The sequence below is a fragment of the Lissotriton vulgaris genome, chromosome 5 (assembly GCF_964263255.1).
Source record: "Lissotriton vulgaris chromosome 5, aLisVul1.2, whole genome shotgun sequence".
Classification (NCBI taxonomy): domain Eukaryota; kingdom Metazoa; phylum Chordata; class Amphibia; order Caudata; family Salamandridae; genus Lissotriton; species Lissotriton vulgaris.
In genome coordinates this window covers 1,546,027,687-1,546,045,135 of record NC_141693.1, presented here as the reverse complement: position 1 = coordinate 1,546,045,135, position 17,449 = coordinate 1,546,027,687, and the positions used below count along the sequence as shown (strand labels likewise).

Genomic DNA, 17,449 nt, shown 5'->3' with positions numbered 1-17,449 from the left:
CAGAATTGAAGCAGGCTCTTCCAATACTCTTATAGCCATCATGTTCTCATTCCTAATTATTCATGAAGTGGAGTACATACTGCACAGTCATTTAGATTGCATCTTCAGCCTAAAATCTTGTCCATGTTAGTGGCATTAAGAAGTGCTTCTATGTACACGCACTGAATATGTAATAGGGTTGCAGAATTTTGACTTGACAGAATGGGTTTTTAGCTTAAGGGTGTGTAGATGAAATGCAAGGTGTGTAAGTATGTGTTCATGGAGTGCTTCAAGTGTAAAAATCTGTATGATTTGTGCAGTTAAAGTGCTAATTTTGCCTACGAGAAAGAAAAGTACTACAGAAGAATTATAAAGGTTTTGCACATTGGCTGCCTTTGCTGATGACACAGTTGTCTAATTTGGAAAGCATTGGTCTATTAAGTTGCAGAGTGTGGTTGAACTTGGTTAGCAGACTTGGTGCCTGTTTCTGTGTCCTGCTGAAGACAAGGACGGCTTGATACCACTGTCAAAGCCCAGTTTATTGAGAAAAGCATCCAGGAAAGAAGAAGTGTTTAGTCGAAAGTGGTTCTCCTCCAATTTCTCTCCACTTGCGCGAAATGCAGAGCCTCCATTATAGCACAGAACAGAGTGTTAAAGTCGGGGATGGAAGAGGATGAAAATGGGAAGTTTACTTATGGAGAGAACTGAGAAATGTCCTGTGTGCAGACACCAGTGTTTGACGATTGAATACATTTAAATAATGCCTCTAGACTGCAAGTGTTCATCTGTGCCTCATTGGCCTAATGGATAAGGCACTGGCCTCCTAAGCCAGGGATTGTGGGTTTGAGTCCCATCTGAGGTGAAAACCAATATCCAGTATTACTTTCCTTGAAAAATTTATATATTTATTACATGCTTCCGCTCAGAAGCTTATGAGGTATTAGAAACTTTGAAATGGTACCATTTTACTTCTGTACTCCCCGGACTCATGTTGGTGTTCTGAAACTACAAAGTAGATTTTTAAACACCTATCTTTGTCAGATGCAACTTTGACCCGGCAGAAGATATTCCTTTGGAAAAAATGATTTGAATTGGATTGGTGTAACTGTTGTTTCTAGAGGTAGTGACAGGCTTTCAGCTACTTGAATAGGGCAAGGCAGGATTCATGAAACGTATACAACCTTTGAGCGTGTGTAAATTGGCATATCCAGAAAGGAGCAGTTTGTACTACTGTCAAAACAGTTTCTCTCTACTTCTGGAAATATACAGAGCTATGTAAAGCATACAACTGAGTTTTAATCTCATGAAGAAAGAGGTTTAAATGCAAAAAAGAAAACAAAAGCTTATCGTACTGGTGACATTCTCATTATATAGATTCCAAAAGAGTGCTTTAATTGAAAGGAGCTGAAAAAACACAATGGGATGTAAACCTAAATAACTATCAATATCATATTTCCCATCCTTGCATACCACCTACACTATAAAAATAAGCACAGCAGGACATATGACCGCGTGGCCTGATGGATAAGGTGTCTGACTTCGGATCAGAACATTGAGGGTTCAAGTCCCTTCATGGTCGGTTTTTGCCAATGGACACACAACTCAGCTTTCCGTTCAGAATGGAAGCAGGCTCTTCCAATACTCTTATAGCCATCATGTTCTCATTCCTAATTATTCATGAAGTGGAGTACATACTGCACAGTCATTTAGATTGCATCTTCAGCCTAAAATCTTGTTCATGTTAGTGGCATTAAGAAGTGCTTCTATGTACACGCATGGAATATGTAATAGGGTTGCAGAATTTTGACTTGACAGAATGGGTTTTTAGCTTAAGGGTGTGTAGATGAAATGCAAGGTGTGTAAGTATGTGTTCATGGAGTGCTTCAAGTGTAAAATCTATATGATTTGTGCAGTTAACGTGCTAATTTTGCCTACGAGAAAGAGAAGTACTACAGAAGAATTATAAAGGATTGGCACATTGGCTTCCTTTGCTGATGACACAGTTGGCTAATTTGTGAAGCATTGGTCTATTAAGTTGCAGAGTGTGGTTGAACTTGGTTAGGAGACTTGGTGCCTGTTTCTGTGTCCTGCTGAAGACAAGGACGGCTTGATACCACTGTCAAAGCCCAGTTTATTGAGAAAAGAATCCAGGAAAGAAGAAGTGTTGAGTCGAGAGTGGTTCTCCTCCAATTTCTCTCCACTTGCTCGAAATGCAGAGAGTCCATTATAGCACAGAACAGAGTGTTAAAGTCGGGGATGGAAGAGGATGAAAATGGGAAGTTTACTTATGGAGAGAACTGAGAAATGTCCTGTGTGCAGACACCAGTGTTTGACGATTGAATACATTTAAATAATGCCTCTAGACTGCAAGTGTTTATCTGTGCCTCAGTGGCCTAATGGATAAGGCACTGGCCTCCTAAGCCAGGGATTGTGGGTTCGAGTCCCATCTGAGGTGAAAACCAATATCCACTCTTACTTTTCCAGAAAAATTGATATATATATTACATGCTTCCGCTCAGAAGCTTATGTGGTATTAGGAACTTTGAAATGGTACCATTTTACTTCTGTACTCTTCAGAGTCATGTTGGTGTTCTGAAACTACAAAGTAGATTTTTAAACACCTATCTTTGTCAGATGCAACTTTGACCCGGCAGAAGATATTCCTTTGGAAAAAATTGATTTGAATCGGATTGGTGTAACTGTTGTTTCTAGAGGTGGTGACAGGCTTTCAGCTACTTGAATAGGGCAAGGCAGGATTCATGAAACGTATACAACCTTTGAGCGTGTGTAAATTGGCATATCCAGAAAGGAGCAGTTTGTACTACTGTCAAAACAGTTTCTCTCCACTTCTGGAAATATCCAGAGCTATGTAAAGCATACAACTGAGCTTTAATCTCATGAAGAAAGAGGTTTAAATGCAAAAAAGAAAACAAAAGCTTATCGTACTGGTGACATTCTCATTATATAGATTCCAAAAGAGTGCTTTAATTGAAAGGAGCTGAAAAAACACAATGGGATGTAAACCTAAATAACTATCAATATCATATTTCCCATCCTTGCATACCACCTACATTATAAAAATAAGCACAGCAGGACATATGACCGCGTGGCCTAATGGATAAGGTGTCTGACTTCGGATCAGAAGGTTGAGGGTTTGAGTCCCTTCGTGGTCGGTTTTTGCCAATGGACACACAACTCAGCTTTCCGTTCAGAATGGAAGCAGGCTCTTCCAATACTCTTATAGCCATCATGTTCTCATTCCTAATTATTCATGAAGTGGAGTACATACTGCACAGTCATTTAGATTGCATCTTCAGCCTAAAATCTTGTCCATGTTAGTGGCATTAAGAATTGCTTCTATGTACACGCACTGAATATGTAATAGGGTTGCAGAATTGTGACTTGACAGAATGGGTTTTTAGCTTAAGGGTGTGTAGATGAAATGCAAGGTGTGTAAGTATGTGTTCATGGAGTGCTTCAAGAGTAAAAATCTGTATGATTTGTGCAGTTAAAGTGCTAATTTTGCCTACGAGAAAGAAAAGTACTACAGAAGAATTATAAAGGATTGGCACATTGGCTGCCTTTGCTGATGACACAGTTGGCTAATTTGTAAAGCATTGGTCTATTAAGTTGCAGAGTGTGGTTGAACTTGGTTAGGAGACTTGGTGCCTGTTTCTGTGTCCTGCTGAAGACAAGGACGGCTTGATACCACTGTCAAAGCCCAGTTTATTGAGAAAAGCATCCAGGAAAGAAGAAGTGTTGAGTCGAGAGTGGTTCTCCTCCAATTTCTCTCCTCTTGCTCGAAATGCAGAGCCTCCATTATAGCACAGAACAGAGTGTTAAAGTCGGGGATGGAAGAGGATGAAAATGGGAAGTTTACTTATGGAGAGAACTGAGAAATGTCCTGTGTGCAGACACCAGTGTTTGACGATTGAATACATTTATATAATGCCTCTAGCGTGCAAGTGTTCATCTGTGCCTCAGTGGCCTAATGGATAAGGCACTGGCCTCCTAAGCCAGGGATTGTGGGTTCGAGTCCCATCTGAGGTGAAAACCAATATCCACTATTACTTTTCTAGAAAAATGTATATATTTATTACATGCTTCCGCTCAGAAGCTTATGAGGTATTAGGAACTTTGAAATGGTACCATTTTACTTCTGTACTCTCCGGACTCATGTTGGTGTTCTGAAACTACAAAGTAGATTTTTAAACACCTATCTTTGTCGGATACAACTTTGACCCGTCAGAAGATATTCCTTTGGAAAAAATGATTTGAATTGGATTGGTGTAACTGTTGTTTCTAGAGGTGGTGACAGGCTTTCAGCTACTTGAATAGGGCAAGTCAGGATTCATGAAACGTATACAACCTTTGAGCGTGTGTAAATTGGCATATCCAGAAAGGAGCAGTTTGTACTACTGTCAAAACAGTTTCTCTCCACTTCTGGAAATATCCAGAGCTATGTAAAGCATACAACTGAGCTTTAATCTCATGAAGAAAGAGGTTTAAATGCAAAAAAGAAAACAAAAGCTTATCGTACTGGTGACATTCTCATTATATAGATTCCAAAAGAGTGCTTTAATTGAAAGGAGCTGAAAAAACACAATGGGATGTAAACCTAAATAACTATCAATATCATATTTCCCATCCTTGCATACCACCTACATTATAAAAATAAGCACAGCAGGACATATGACCGCGTGGCCTAATGGATAAGGTGTCTGACTTCGGATCAGAAGGTTGAGGGTTCGAGTCCCTTCGTGGTCGGTTTTTGCCAATGGACACACAACTCAGCTTTCCGTTCAGAATGGAAGCAGGCTCTTCCAATACTCTTATAGCCATCATGTTCTCATTCCTAATTATTCATGAAGTGGAGTACATACTGCACAGTCATTTAGATTGCATCTTCAGCCTAAAATCTTGTCCATGTTAGTGGCATTAAGAAGTGCTTCCATGTACACGCACTGAATATGTAATAGGGTTGCAGAATTTTGACTTGACAGAATGGGTTTTTAGCTTAAGGGTGTGTAGATGAAATGCAAGGTGTGTAAGTATGTGTTCATGGAGTGCTTCAAATGTAAAAATCTGTATGATTTGTGCAGTTAAAGTGCTAATTTTGCCTACGAGAAAGAAAAGTACTACAGAAGAATTATAAAGGATTGGCATATTGGCTGCCTTTGCTGATGACACAGTTGGCTAATTTGTAAAGCATTGGTCTATTAAGTTGCAGAGTGTGGTTGAACTTGGTTAGGAGACTTGGTGCCTGCTTCTGTGTCCTGCTGAAGACAAGGACGGCTTGATACCACTGTCAAAGCCCAGTTTATTGAGAAAAGCATCCAGGAAAGAAGAAGTGTTGAGTCGAGAGTGGTTCTCCTCCAATTTCTCTCCACTTGCTCGAAATGCAGAGAGTCCATTATAGCACAGAACAGAGTGTTAAAGTCGGGGATGGAAGAGGATGAAAATGGGAAGTTTACTTATGGAGAGAACTGAGAAATGTCCTGTGTGCAGACACCAGTGTTTGACGATTGAATACATTTAAATAATGCCTCTAGACTGCAAGTGTTTATCTGTGCCTCAGTGGCCTAATGGATAAGGCACTGGCCTCCTAAGCCAGGGATTGTGGGTTCGAGTCCCATCTGAGGTGAAAACCAATATCCACTCTTACTTTTCCAGAAAAATTGATATATATATTACATGCTTCCGCTCAGAAGCTTATGTGGTATTAGGAACTTTGAAATGGTACCATTTTACTTCTGTACTCTTCAGAGTCATGTTGGTGTTCTGAAACTACAAAGTAGATTTTTAAACACCTATCTTTGTCAGATGCAACTTTGACCCGGCAGAAGATATTCCTTTGGAAAAAATGATTTGAATTGGATTGGTGTAACTGTTGTTTCTAGAGGTGGTGACAGGCTTTCAGCTACTTGAATAGGGCAAGGCAGGATTCATGAAACGTATACAACCTTTGAGCGTGTGTAAATTGGCATATCCAGAAAGGAGCAGTTTGTACTACTGTCAAAACAGTTTCTCTCCACTTCTGGAAATATCCAGAGCTACGTAAAGCATACAACTGAGCTTTAATCTCATGAAGAAAGAGGTTTAAATGCAAAAAAGAAAACAAAAGCTTATCGTACTGGTGACATTCTCATTATATAGATTCCAAAACAGTGCTTTAATTGAAAGGAGCTGAAAAAACACAATGGGATGTAAACCTAAATAACTATCAATATCATATTTCCCATCCTTGCATACTACCTACATTATAAAAATAAGCACTGCAGGACATATGACCGTGTGGCCTAATGGATAAGGTGTCTGACTTTGGATCAGAAGATTGAGGGTTCGAGTCCCTTCGTGGTCGGTGTTAACCAATGGACACACAACTCAGCTTTCCGTTCAGAATGGAAGCAGGCTCTTCCAATACTCTTATAGCCATCATGTTCTCATTCCTAACTATTCATGCAGTGGAGTACATACTGCACAGTCATTTAGATTGCATCTTCAGCCTAAAATCTTGTTCATGTTAGTGGCATTAGGAAGTGCTTCTATGTACACGCACTGAATATGTAATAGGGTTGCAGAATTTTGACTTGACAGAATGGGTTTTTAGCTTAAGGGTGTGTAGATGAAATGCAAGGTGTGTAAGTATGTGTTCATGGAGTGCTTCAAGTGTAAAATCTGTATGATTTGTGCAGTTAAAGTGCTAATTTTGCCTAAGAGAAAGAGAAGTACTACAGAAGAATTATAAAGGATTGGCACATTGGCTGCCTTTGCTGATGACACAGTTGGCTAATTTGTGAAGCATTGGTCTATTAAGTTGCAGAGTGTGGTTGAACTTGGTTAGGAGACTTGGTGCCTGTTTCTGTGTCCTGCTGAAGACAAGGACGGCTTGATACCACTGTCAAAGCCCAGTTTATTGAGAAAAGCATCCAGGAAAGAAGAAGTGTTGAGTCGAAAGTGGTTCTCCTCCAATTTCTCTCCACTTGCGCGAAATGCAGAGCCTCCATTATAGCACAGAACAGAGTGTTAAAGTCGGGGATAGAAGAGGATGAAAATGGGAAGTTTACTTATGGAGAGAACTGAGAAATGTCCTGTGTGCAGACACCAGTGTTTGACGATTGAATACATTTAAATAATGCCTCTAGACTGCAAATGTTTATATGTGCCTCAGTGGCCTAATGGATAAGGCACTGGCCTCCTAAGCCAGGGATTGTGGGTTCGAGTCCCATCTGAGGTGAAAACCAATATCCACTCTTACTTTTCCAGAAAAATTGGTATATTTATTACATGCTTCCGCTCAGAAGCTTATGTGGTATTAGGAACTTTGAAATGGTACCATTTTACTTCTGTACTCTTCAGAGTCATGTTGGTGTTCTGAAACTACAAAGTAGATTTTTAAACACCTATCTTTGTCAGATGAAACTTTGACCCGGCAGAAGATATTCCTTTGGAAAAAATGATTTGAATTGGATTGGTGTAACTGTTGTTTCTAGAGGTGGTGACAGGCTTTCAGCTACTTGAATAGGGCAAGTCAGGATTCATGAAACGTATACAACCTTTGAGCGTGTGTAAATTGGCATATCCAGAAAGGAGCAGTTTGTACTACTGTCAAAACAGTTTCTCTCCACTTCTGGAAATATCCAGAGCTATGTAAAGCATACAACTGAGCTTTAATCTCATGAAGAAAGAGGTTTAAATGCAAAAAAGAAAACAAAAGCTTATCGTACTGGTGACATTCTCATTATATAGATTCCAAAAGAGTGCTTTAATTGAAAGGAGCTGAAAAAACACAATGGGATGTAAACCTAAATAACTATCAATATCATATTTCCCATCCTTGCATACCACCTACATTATAAAAATAAGCACAGCAGGACATATGACCGCGTGGCCTAATGGGTAAGGTGTCTGACTTCGGATCAGAAGATTGAGGGTTCGAGTCCCTTCGTGGTTGGTTTTTGCCAATGGTCACACAACTCAGCTTTCCATTCAGAATGGAAGCAGGCTCTTCCAATACTCTTATAGCCATCATGTTCTCATTCCTAATTATTCATGAAGTGGAGTACATACTGCACAGTCATTTAGATTGCATCTTCAGCCTAAAATCTTGTCCATGTTAGTGGCGTTAAGAAGTGCTTCTATGTACACGCACTGAATATGTAATAGGGTTGCAGAATTTTGACTTGACAGAATGGGTTTTTAGCTTAAGGGTGTGTAGATGAAATGCAAGGTGTGTAAGTATGTGTTCATGGAGTGCTTCAAGTGTAAAAATCTGTATGATTTGTGCAGTTAAAGTGCTAATTCTGCCTACGAGAAAGAAAAGTACTACAGAAGAATTATAAAGGTTTTGCACATTGGCTGCCTTTGCTGATGACACAGTTGGCTAATTTGTAAAGCATTGGTCTATTAAGTTGCAGAGTGTGGTTGAACTTGGTTAGCAGACTTGGTGCCTGTTTCTGTGTCCTGCTGAAGACAAGGACGGCTTGATACCACTGTCAAAGCCCAGTTTATTGAGAAAAGCATCCAGGAAAGAAGAAGTGTTGAGTCGAAAGTGGTTCTCCTCCAATTTCTCTCCACTTGCGCGAAATGCAGAGCCTCCATTATAGCACAGAACAGAGTGTTAAAGTCGGGGATGGAAGAGGATGAAAATGGGAAGTTTACTTATGGAGAGAACTGAGAAATGTCCTGTGTGCAGACACCAGTGTGTGACAATTGAATACATTTAAATAATGCCTCTAGACTGCAAGTGTTCATCTGAGCCTCAGTGGCCTAAGGGATAAGGCACTGGCCTCCTAAGCCAGGGATTGTGGGTTCGAGTCCCATCTGAGGTGAAAACCAATATCCAGTATTACTTTTCTTGAAAAATTTATATATTTATTACATGCTTCCGCTCAGAAGCTTATGAGGTATTAGGAACTTTGAAATGGTACCATTTTAATTCTGTACTCTCCGGACTCATGTTGGTGTTCTGAAACTACAAAGTAGATTTTTAAACACCTATCTTTGTCAGATGCAACTTTGACCCGGCAGAAGATATTCCTTTGGAAAAAATGATTTGAATCGGATTGGTGTAACTGTTGTTTCTAGAGGTGGTGACAGGCTTTCAGCTACTTGAATAGGGCAAGGCAGGATTCATGAAACGTATACAACCTTTGAGCGTGTGTAAATTGGCATATCCAGAAAGGAGCAGTTTGTACTACTGTCAAAACAGTTTCTCTCCACTTCTGGAAATATCCAGAGCTATGTAAAGCATACAACTGAGCTTTAATCTCATGAAGAAAGAGGTTTAAATGCAAAAAAGAAAACAAAAGCTTATCGTACTGGTGACATTCTCATTATATAGATTCCAAAAGAGTGCTTTAATTGAAAGGAGCTGAAAAAACACAATGGGATGTAAACCTAAATAACTATCAATATCATATTTCCCATCCTTGCATACCACCTACATTATAAAAATAAGCACAGCAGGACATATGACCGCGTGGCCTAATGGATAAGGTGTCTGACTTCGGATCAGAAGGTTGAGGGTTTGAGTCCCTTCGTGGTTGGTTTTTGCCAATGGACACACAACTCAGCTTTCCGTTCAGAATGGAAGCAGGCTCTTCCAATACTCTTATAGCCATCATGTTCTCATTCCTAATTATTCATGAAGTGGAGTACATACTGCACAGTCATTTAGATTGCATCTTCAGCCTAAAATCTTGTCCATGTTAGTGGCATTAAGAAGTGCTTCTATGTACACGCACTGAATATGTAATAGGGTTGCAGAATTTTGACTTGACAGAATGGGTTTTTAGCTTAAGGGTGTGTAGATGAAATGCAAGGTGTGTAAGTATGTGTTCATGGAGTGCTTCAAGAGTAAAAATCTGTATGATTTGTGCAGTTAAAGTGCTAATTTTGCCTACGAGAAAGAAAAGTACTACAGAAGAATTATAAAGGATTGGCACATTGGCTGCCTTTGCTGATGACACAGTTGGCTAATTTGTAAAGCATTGGTCTATTAAGTTGCAGAGTGTGGTTGAACTTGGTTAGGAGACTTGGTGCCTGTTTCTGTGTCCTGCTGAAGACAAGGACGGCTTGATACCACTGTCAAAGCCCAGTTTATTGAGAAAAGCATCCAGGAAAGAAGAAGTGTTGAGTCGAGAGTGGTTCTCCTCCAATTTCTCTCCTCTTGCTCGAAATGCAGAGCCTCCATTATAGCACAGAACAGAGTGTTAAAGTCGGGGATGGAAGAGGATGAAAATGGGAAGTTTACTTATGGAGAGAACTGAGAAATGTCCTGTGTGCAGACACCAGTGTTTGACGATTGAATACATTTATATAATGCCTCTAGCGTGCAAGTTTTCATCTGTGCCTCAGTGGCCTAATGGATAAGGCACTGGCCTCCTAAGCCAGGGATTGTGGGTTCGAGTCCCATCTGAGGTGAAAACCAATATCCACTATTACTTTTCTAGAAAAATGTATATATTTATTACATGCTTCCGCTCAGAAGCTTATGAGGTATTAGGAACTTTGAAATGGTACCATTTTACTTCTGTACTCTCCGGACTCATGTTGGTGTTCTGAAACTACAAAGTAGATTTTTAAACACCTATCTTTGTCGGATACAACTTTGACCCGTCAGAAGATATTCCTTTGGAAAAAATGATTTGAATTGGATTGGTGTAACTGTTGTTTCTAGAGGTGGTGACAGGCTTTCAGCTACTTGAATAGGGCAAGTCAGGATTCATGAAACGTATACAACCTTTGAGCGTGTGTAAATTGGCATATCCAGAAAGGAGCAGTTTGTACTACTGTCAAAACAGTTTCTCTCCACTTCTGGAAATATCCAGAGCTATGTAAAGCATACAACTGAGCTTTAATCTCATGAAGAAAGAGGTTTAAATGCAAAAAAGAAAACAAAAGCTTATCGTACTGGTGACATTCTCATTATATAGATTCCAAAAGAGTGCTTTAATTGAAAGGAGCTGAAAAAACACAATGGGATGTAAACCTAAATAACTATCAATATCATATTTCCCATCCTTGCATACCACCTACATTATAAAAATAAGCACAGCAGGACATATGACCGCGTGGCCTAATGGATAAGGTGTCTGACTTTGGATCAGAAGGTTGAGGGTTCGAGTCCCTTCGTGGTCGGTTTTTGCCAATGGACACACAACTCAGCTTTCCGTTCAGAATGGAAGCAGGCTCTTCCAATACTCTTATAGCCATCATGTTCTCATTCCTAATTATTCATGAAGTGGAGTACATACTGCACAGTCATTTAGATTGCATCTTCAGCCTAAAATCTTGTCCATGTTAGTGGCATTAAGAAGTGCTTCTATGTACACGCACTGAATATGTAATAGGGTTGCAGAATTTTGACTTGACAGAATGGGTTTTTAGCTTAAGGGTGTGTAGATGAAATGCAAGGTGTGTAAGTATGTGTTCATGGAGTGCTTCAAGTGTAAAAATCTGTATGATTTGTGCAGTTAAAGTGCTAATTTTGCCTACGAGAAAGAAAAGTACTACAGAAGAATTATAAAGGATTGGCACATTGGCTGCCTTTGCTGATGACACAGTTGGCTAATTTGTAAAGCATTGGTCTATTAAGTTGCAGAGTGTGGTTGAACTTGGTTAGGAGACTTGGTGCCTGTTTCTGTGTCCTGCTGAAGACAAGGACGGCTTGATACCACTGTCAAAGCCCAGTTTATTGAGAAAAGCATCCAGGAAAGAAGAAGTGTTGAGTCGAAAGTGGTTCTCCTCCAATTTCTCTCCTCTTGCTCGAAATGCAGAGCCTCCATTATAGCACAGAACAGAGTGTTAAAGTCGGGGATGGAAGAGGATGAAAATGGGAAGTTTACTTATGGAGAGAACTGAGAAATGTCCTGTGTGCAGACACCAGTGTTTGACGATTGAATACATTTATATAATGCCTCTAGCGTGCAAGTGATCATCTGTGCCTCAGTGGCCTAATGGATAAGGCACTGGCCTCCTAAGCCAGGGATTGTGGGTTCGAGTCCCATCTGAGGTGTAAACCAATATCCACTCTTACTTTTCTTGAAAAATTTATATATTTATGACATGCTTCCGCTCAGAAGCTTATGAGGTATTAGGAACCTTGAAATCGTACCATTTTACTTCTGTACTCTCCGGACTCATGTTGGTGTTCTGAAACTACAAAGTAGATTTTTAAACACCTATCTTTGTCAGATGCAACTTTGACCCGGCAGAAGATATTCCTTTGGAAAAAATGATTTGAATTGGATTGGTGTAACTGTTGTTTCTAGAGGTGGTGACAGGCTTTCAGCTACTTGAATAGGGCAAGGCAGGATTCATGAAACGTATACAACCTTTGAGCGTGTGTAAATTGGCATATCCAGAAAGGAGCAGTTTGTACTACTGTCAAAACAGTTTCTCTCCACTTCTGGAAATATCCAGAGCTATGTAAAGCATACAACTGAGCTTTAATCTCATGAAGAAAGAGGTTTAAATGCAAAAAAGAAAACAAAAGCTTATCGTACTGGTGACATTCTCATTATATAGATTCCAAAAGAGAGCTTTAATTGAAAGGAGCTGAAAAAACACAATGGGATGTAAACCTAAATAACTATCAATATCATATTTCCCATCCTTGTATACCACCTACATTATAAAAATAAGCACATCAGGACATATGACAGCGTGGCCTAATGGATAAGGTGTCTGACTTCGGATCAGAAGATTGAGGGTTCAAGCCCCTTCGTGGTCAGTTTTTGCCAATGGTCACACATCTCAGATTTCCATTCAGAATGGAAGCAGGCTCTTCCAATACTCTTATAGCCATCATGTTCTCATTCCTAATTATTCATGAAGTGGAGTATATACTGCACAGTCATTTAGATTGCATCTTCAGCCTAAAATCTTGTTCATGTTAGTGGCATTAAGAAGTGCTTCTATGTACACGCGCGGAATATGTAATAGGGTTGCAGAATTTTGACTTGACAGAATGGGTTTTTAGCTTAAGGGTGTGTAGATGAAATGCAAGGTGTGTAAGTATGTGTTCATGGAGTGCTTCAAGTGTAAAATCTATATGATTTGTGCAGTTAACGTGCTAATTTTGCCTACGAGAAAGAGAAGTACTACAGAAGAATTATAAAGGATTGGCACATTGGCTTCCTTTGCTGATGACACAGTTGGCTAATTTGTGAAGCATTGGTCTATTAAGTTGCAGAGTGTGGTTGAACTTGGTTAGGAGACTTGGTGCCTGTTTCTGTGTCCTGCTGAAGACAAGGACGGCTTGATACCACTGTCAAAGCCCAGTTTATTGAGAAAAGCATCCAGGAAAGAAGAAGTGTTGAGTCGAGAGTGGTTCTCCTCCAATTTCTCTCCACTTGCTCGAAATGCAGAGAGTCCATTATAGCACAGAACAGAGTGTTAAAGTCGGGGATGGAAGAGGATGAAAATGGGAAGTTTACTTATGGAGAGAACTGAGAAATGTCCTGTGTGCAGACACCAGTGTTTGACGATTGAATACATTTAAATAATGCCTCTAGACTGCAAGTGTTAATCTGTGCCTCAGTGGCCTAATGGATAAGGCACTGGCCTCCTAAGCCAGGGATTGTGGGTTCGAGTCCCATCTGAGGTGAAAACCAATATCCACTCTTACTTTTCCAGAAAAATTGACATATATATTACATGCTTCCGCTCAGAAGCTTATGTGGTATTAGGAACTTTGAAATGGTACCATTTTACTTCTGTACTCTTCAGAGTCATGTTGGTGTTCTGAAACTACAAAGTAGATTTTTAAACACCTATCTTTGTCAGATGCAACTTTGACCCGGCAGAAGATATTCCTTTGGAAAAAATGATTTGAATTGGATTGGTGTAACTGTTGTTTCTAGAGGTGGTGACAGGCTTTCAGCTACTTGAATAGGGCAAGGCAGGATTCATGAAACGTATACAACCTTTGAGCGTGTGTAAATTGGCATATCCAGAAAGGAGCAGTTTGTACTACTGTCAAAACAGTTTCTCTCCACTTCTGGAAATATCCAGAGCTACGTAAAGCATACAACTGAGCTTTAATCTCATGAAGAAAGAGGTTTAAATGCAAAAAAGAAAACAAAAGCTTATCGTACTGGTGACATTCTCATTATATAGATTCCAAAAGAGTGCTTTAATTGAAAGGAGCTGAAAAAACACAATGGGATGTAAACCTAAATAACTATCAATATCATATTTCCCATCCTTGCATACTACCTACATTATAAAAATAAGCACAGCAGAACATATGACCGCGTGGCCTAATGGATAAGGTGTCTGACTTCGGATCAGAAGATTGAGGGTTCGAGTCCCTTCGTGGTCGGTTTTAACCAATGGACACACAACTCAGCTTTCCGTTCAGAATGGAAGCAGGCTCTTCCAATACTCTTATAGCCATCATGTTCTCATTCCTAACTATTCATGCAGTGGAGTACATACTGCACAGTCATTTAGATTGCATCTTCAGCCTAAAATCTTGTCCATGTTAGTGGCATTAAGAAGTGCTTCTATGTACACACACTGAATATGTAATAGGGTTGCAGAATTTTGACTTGACAGAATGGGTTTTTAGCTTAAGGGTGTGTAGATGAAATGCAAGGTGTGTAAGTATGTGTTCATGGAGTGCTTCAAGTGTAAAAAGCTGTATGATTTGTGCAGTTAAAGTGCTAATTTTGCCTACGAGAAAGAAAAGTACTACAGAAGAATTATAAAGGATTGGTACATTGGCTGCCTTTGCTGATGACACAGTTGGCTAATGTGTAAAGCATTGGTCTATTAAGTTGCAGAGTGTGGTTGAACTTGGTTAGGAGACTTGGTGCCTGTTTCTGTGTCCTGCTGAAGACAAGGACGGCTTGATACCACTGTCAAAGCCCAGTTTATTGAGAAAAGCATCCAGGAAAGAAGAAGTGATGAGTCGAAAGTGGTTCTCCTCCAATTTCTCTCCTCTTGCTCGAAATGCAGAGCCTCCATTATAGCACAGAACAGAGTGTTAAATTCGGGGATGGAAGAGGATGAAAATGGGAAGTTTACTTATGGAGAGAACTGAGAAATGTCCTGTGTGCAGACACCAGTGTTTGACGATTGAATACATTTATATAGTGCCTCTAGCGTGCAAGTGTTCATCTGTGCCTCAGTGGCCTAATGGATAAGGCACTGGCCTCCTAAGCCAGGGATTGTGGGTTCGAGTCCCATCTGAGGTGAAAACCAATATCCACTATTACTTTTCTAGAAAAATGTATGTATTTATTACATGCTTCCGCTCAGAAGCTTATGAGGTATTAGGAACTTTGAAATGGTACCATTTTACTTCTGTACTCTTCAGGGTCATGTTGATGTTCTGAAACTACAAAGTAGATTTTTAAACACCTATCTTTGTCGGATACAACTTTGACCCGTCAGAAGATATTCCTTTGGAAAAAATGATTTGAATTGGATTGGTGTAACTGTTGTTTCTAGAGGTGGTGACAGGCTTTCAGCTACTTGAATAGGGCAAGTCAGGATTCATGAAACGTAAGCAACCTTTGAGCGTGTGTAAATTGGCATATCCAGAAAGGAGCAGTTTGTACTACTGTCTAAACAGTTTCTCTACCCTTCTGGAAAAATCCAGAGCTATGTAAAGCATACAACTGAGCTTTAATCTCATGAAGAAAGAGGTTTAAATGCAAAAAAGAAAACAAAAGCTTATCGTACTGGTGACATTCTCATTATATAGATTCCAAAAGAGTGCTTTAATTGAAAGGAGCTGAAAAAACACAATGGGATGTAAACCTAAATAACTATCAATATCATATTTCCCATCCTTGCATACCACCTACATTATAAAAATAAGCACAGCAGGACATATGACCGCGTGGCCTAATGGATAAGGTGTCTGACTTCGGATCAGAAGATTGAGGGTTCGAGTCCCTTCGTGGTCGGTTTTTGCCTATGGTCACACAACTCAGCTTTCCATTCAGAATTGAAGCAGGCTCTTCCAATACTCTTATAGCCATCATGTTCTCATTCCTAATTATTCATGAAGTGGAGTACATACTGCACAGTCATTTAGATAGCATCTTCAGCCTAAAATCTTGTCCATGTTAGTGGCATTAAGAAGTGCTTCTATGTACACGCACTGAATATGTAATAGGGTTGCAGAATTTTGACTTGACAGAATGGGTTTTTAGCTTAAGGGTGTGTAGATGAAATGCAAGGTGTGTAAGTATGTGTTCATGGAGTGCTTCAAGTGTAAAAATCTGTATGATTTGTGCAGTTAAAGTGCTAATTTTGCCTACGAGAAAGAAAAGTACTACAGAAGAATTATAAAGGTTTTGCACATTGGCTGCCTTTGCTGATGACACAGTTGTCTAATTTGGAAAGCATTGGTCTATTAAGTTGCAGAGTGTGGTTGAACTTGGTTAGCAGACTTGGTGCCTGTTTCTGTGTCCTGCTGAAGACAAGGACGGCTTGATACCACTGTCAAAGCCCAGTTTATTGAGAAAAGCATCCAGGAAAGAAGAAGTGTTGAGTCGAAAGTGGTTCTCCTCCAATTTCTCTCCACTTGCGCGAAATGCAGAGCCTCCATTATAGCACAGAACAGAGTGTTAAAGTCGGGGATGGAAGAGGATGAAAATGGGAAGTTTACTTATGGAGAGAACTGAGAAATGTCCTGTGTGCAGACACCAGTGTTTGACGATTGAATACATTTAAATAATGCCTCTAGACTGCAAGTGTTCATCTGTGCCTCATTGGCCTAATGGATAAGGCACTGGCCTCCTAAGCCAGGGATTGTGGGTTTGAGTCCCATCTGAGGTAAAAACCAATATCCAGTATTACTTTCCTTGAAAAATTTATATATTTATTACATGCTTCCGCTCAGAAGCTTATGAGGTATTAGAAACTTTGAATTGGTACCATTTTACTTCTGTACTCCCCGGACTCATGTTGGTGTTCTGAAACTACAAAGTAGATTTTTAAACACCTATCTTTGTCAGATGCAACTTTGACCCGGCAGAAGATATTCCTTTGGAAAAAATGATTTGAATTGGATTGGTGTAACTGTTGTTTCTAGAGGTAGTGACAGGCTTTCAGCTACTTGAATAGGGCAAGGCAGGATTCATGAAACGTATACAACCTTTGAGCGTGTGTAAATTGGCATATCCAGAAAGGAGCAGTTTGTACTACTGTCAAAACAGTTTCTCTCCACTTCTGGAAATATCCAGAGCTATGTAAAGCATACAACTGAGCTTTAATCTCATGAAGAAAGAGGTTTAAATACAAAAAAGAAAACAAAAGCTTATCGTACTGGTGACATTCTCATTATATAGATTCCAAAAGAGTGCTTTAATTGAAAGGAGCTGAAAAAACACAATGGGATGTAAACCTAAATAACTATCAATATCATATTTCCCATCCTTGCATACCACCTACATTATAAAAATAAGCACAGCAGGACATATGACCGCGTGGCCTGATGGATAAGGTG

At 39.7% G+C, this 17,449-nt stretch overlaps 16 non-coding genes across 16 annotated transcripts; all 16 read left to right on the top strand.

Annotated features, from left to right (window-relative positions):
- Positions 1 to 2,361: 2,361 nt before the first annotated feature.
- Positions 2,362 to 2,434, top strand: TRNAR-CCU (transfer RNA arginine (anticodon CCU)). The gene has a single exon. It is a non-coding gene; the product is annotated as a tRNA-Arg (tRNA).
- Positions 2,435 to 3,079: 645 nt separating this feature from the next.
- Positions 3,080 to 3,152, top strand: TRNAR-UCG (transfer RNA arginine (anticodon UCG)). The gene has a single exon. It is a non-coding gene; the product is annotated as a tRNA-Arg (tRNA).
- An 804-nt stretch (positions 3,153 to 3,956) lies between these two features.
- TRNAR-CCU (transfer RNA arginine (anticodon CCU)) lies at positions 3,957 to 4,029 on the top strand. Its single transcript has one exon. It is a non-coding gene; the product is annotated as a tRNA-Arg (tRNA).
- Positions 4,030 to 4,673: 644 nt separating this feature from the next.
- TRNAR-UCG (transfer RNA arginine (anticodon UCG)) lies at positions 4,674 to 4,746 on the top strand. Its single transcript has one exon. It is a non-coding gene; the product is annotated as a tRNA-Arg (tRNA).
- Positions 4,747 to 5,550: 804 nt separating this feature from the next.
- Positions 5,551 to 5,623, top strand: TRNAR-CCU (transfer RNA arginine (anticodon CCU)). Its single transcript has one exon. It is a non-coding gene; the product is annotated as a tRNA-Arg (tRNA).
- Positions 5,624 to 7,143: 1,520 nt separating this feature from the next.
- On the top strand, positions 7,144 to 7,216 carry TRNAR-CCU (transfer RNA arginine (anticodon CCU)). The gene has a single exon. It is a non-coding gene; the product is annotated as a tRNA-Arg (tRNA).
- Positions 7,217 to 7,860: 644 nt separating this feature from the next.
- On the top strand, positions 7,861 to 7,933 carry TRNAR-UCG (transfer RNA arginine (anticodon UCG)). Its single transcript has one exon. It is a non-coding gene; the product is annotated as a tRNA-Arg (tRNA).
- Positions 7,934 to 8,737: 804 nt separating this feature from the next.
- TRNAR-CCU (transfer RNA arginine (anticodon CCU)) lies at positions 8,738 to 8,810 on the top strand. The gene has a single exon. It is a non-coding gene; the product is annotated as a tRNA-Arg (tRNA).
- A 644-nt stretch (positions 8,811 to 9,454) lies between these two features.
- TRNAR-UCG (transfer RNA arginine (anticodon UCG)) lies at positions 9,455 to 9,527 on the top strand. Its single transcript has one exon. It is a non-coding gene; the product is annotated as a tRNA-Arg (tRNA).
- An 804-nt stretch (positions 9,528 to 10,331) lies between these two features.
- Positions 10,332 to 10,404, top strand: TRNAR-CCU (transfer RNA arginine (anticodon CCU)). The gene has a single exon. It is a non-coding gene; the product is annotated as a tRNA-Arg (tRNA).
- Positions 10,405 to 11,048: 644 nt separating this feature from the next.
- TRNAQ-UUG (transfer RNA glutamine (anticodon UUG)) lies at positions 11,049 to 11,121 on the top strand. The gene has a single exon. It is a non-coding gene; the product is annotated as a tRNA-Gln (tRNA).
- Positions 11,122 to 11,925: 804 nt separating this feature from the next.
- TRNAR-CCU (transfer RNA arginine (anticodon CCU)) lies at positions 11,926 to 11,998 on the top strand. Its single transcript has one exon. It is a non-coding gene; the product is annotated as a tRNA-Arg (tRNA).
- Positions 11,999 to 13,518: 1,520 nt separating this feature from the next.
- On the top strand, positions 13,519 to 13,591 carry TRNAR-CCU (transfer RNA arginine (anticodon CCU)). The gene has a single exon. It is a non-coding gene; the product is annotated as a tRNA-Arg (tRNA).
- Positions 13,592 to 14,235: 644 nt separating this feature from the next.
- On the top strand, positions 14,236 to 14,308 carry TRNAR-UCG (transfer RNA arginine (anticodon UCG)). The gene has a single exon. It is a non-coding gene; the product is annotated as a tRNA-Arg (tRNA).
- Positions 14,309 to 15,112: 804 nt separating this feature from the next.
- On the top strand, positions 15,113 to 15,185 carry TRNAR-CCU (transfer RNA arginine (anticodon CCU)). Its single transcript has one exon. It is a non-coding gene; the product is annotated as a tRNA-Arg (tRNA).
- Positions 15,186 to 15,829: 644 nt separating this feature from the next.
- TRNAR-UCG (transfer RNA arginine (anticodon UCG)) lies at positions 15,830 to 15,902 on the top strand. Its single transcript has one exon. It is a non-coding gene; the product is annotated as a tRNA-Arg (tRNA).
- Positions 15,903 to 17,449: the final 1,547 nt, after the last annotated feature.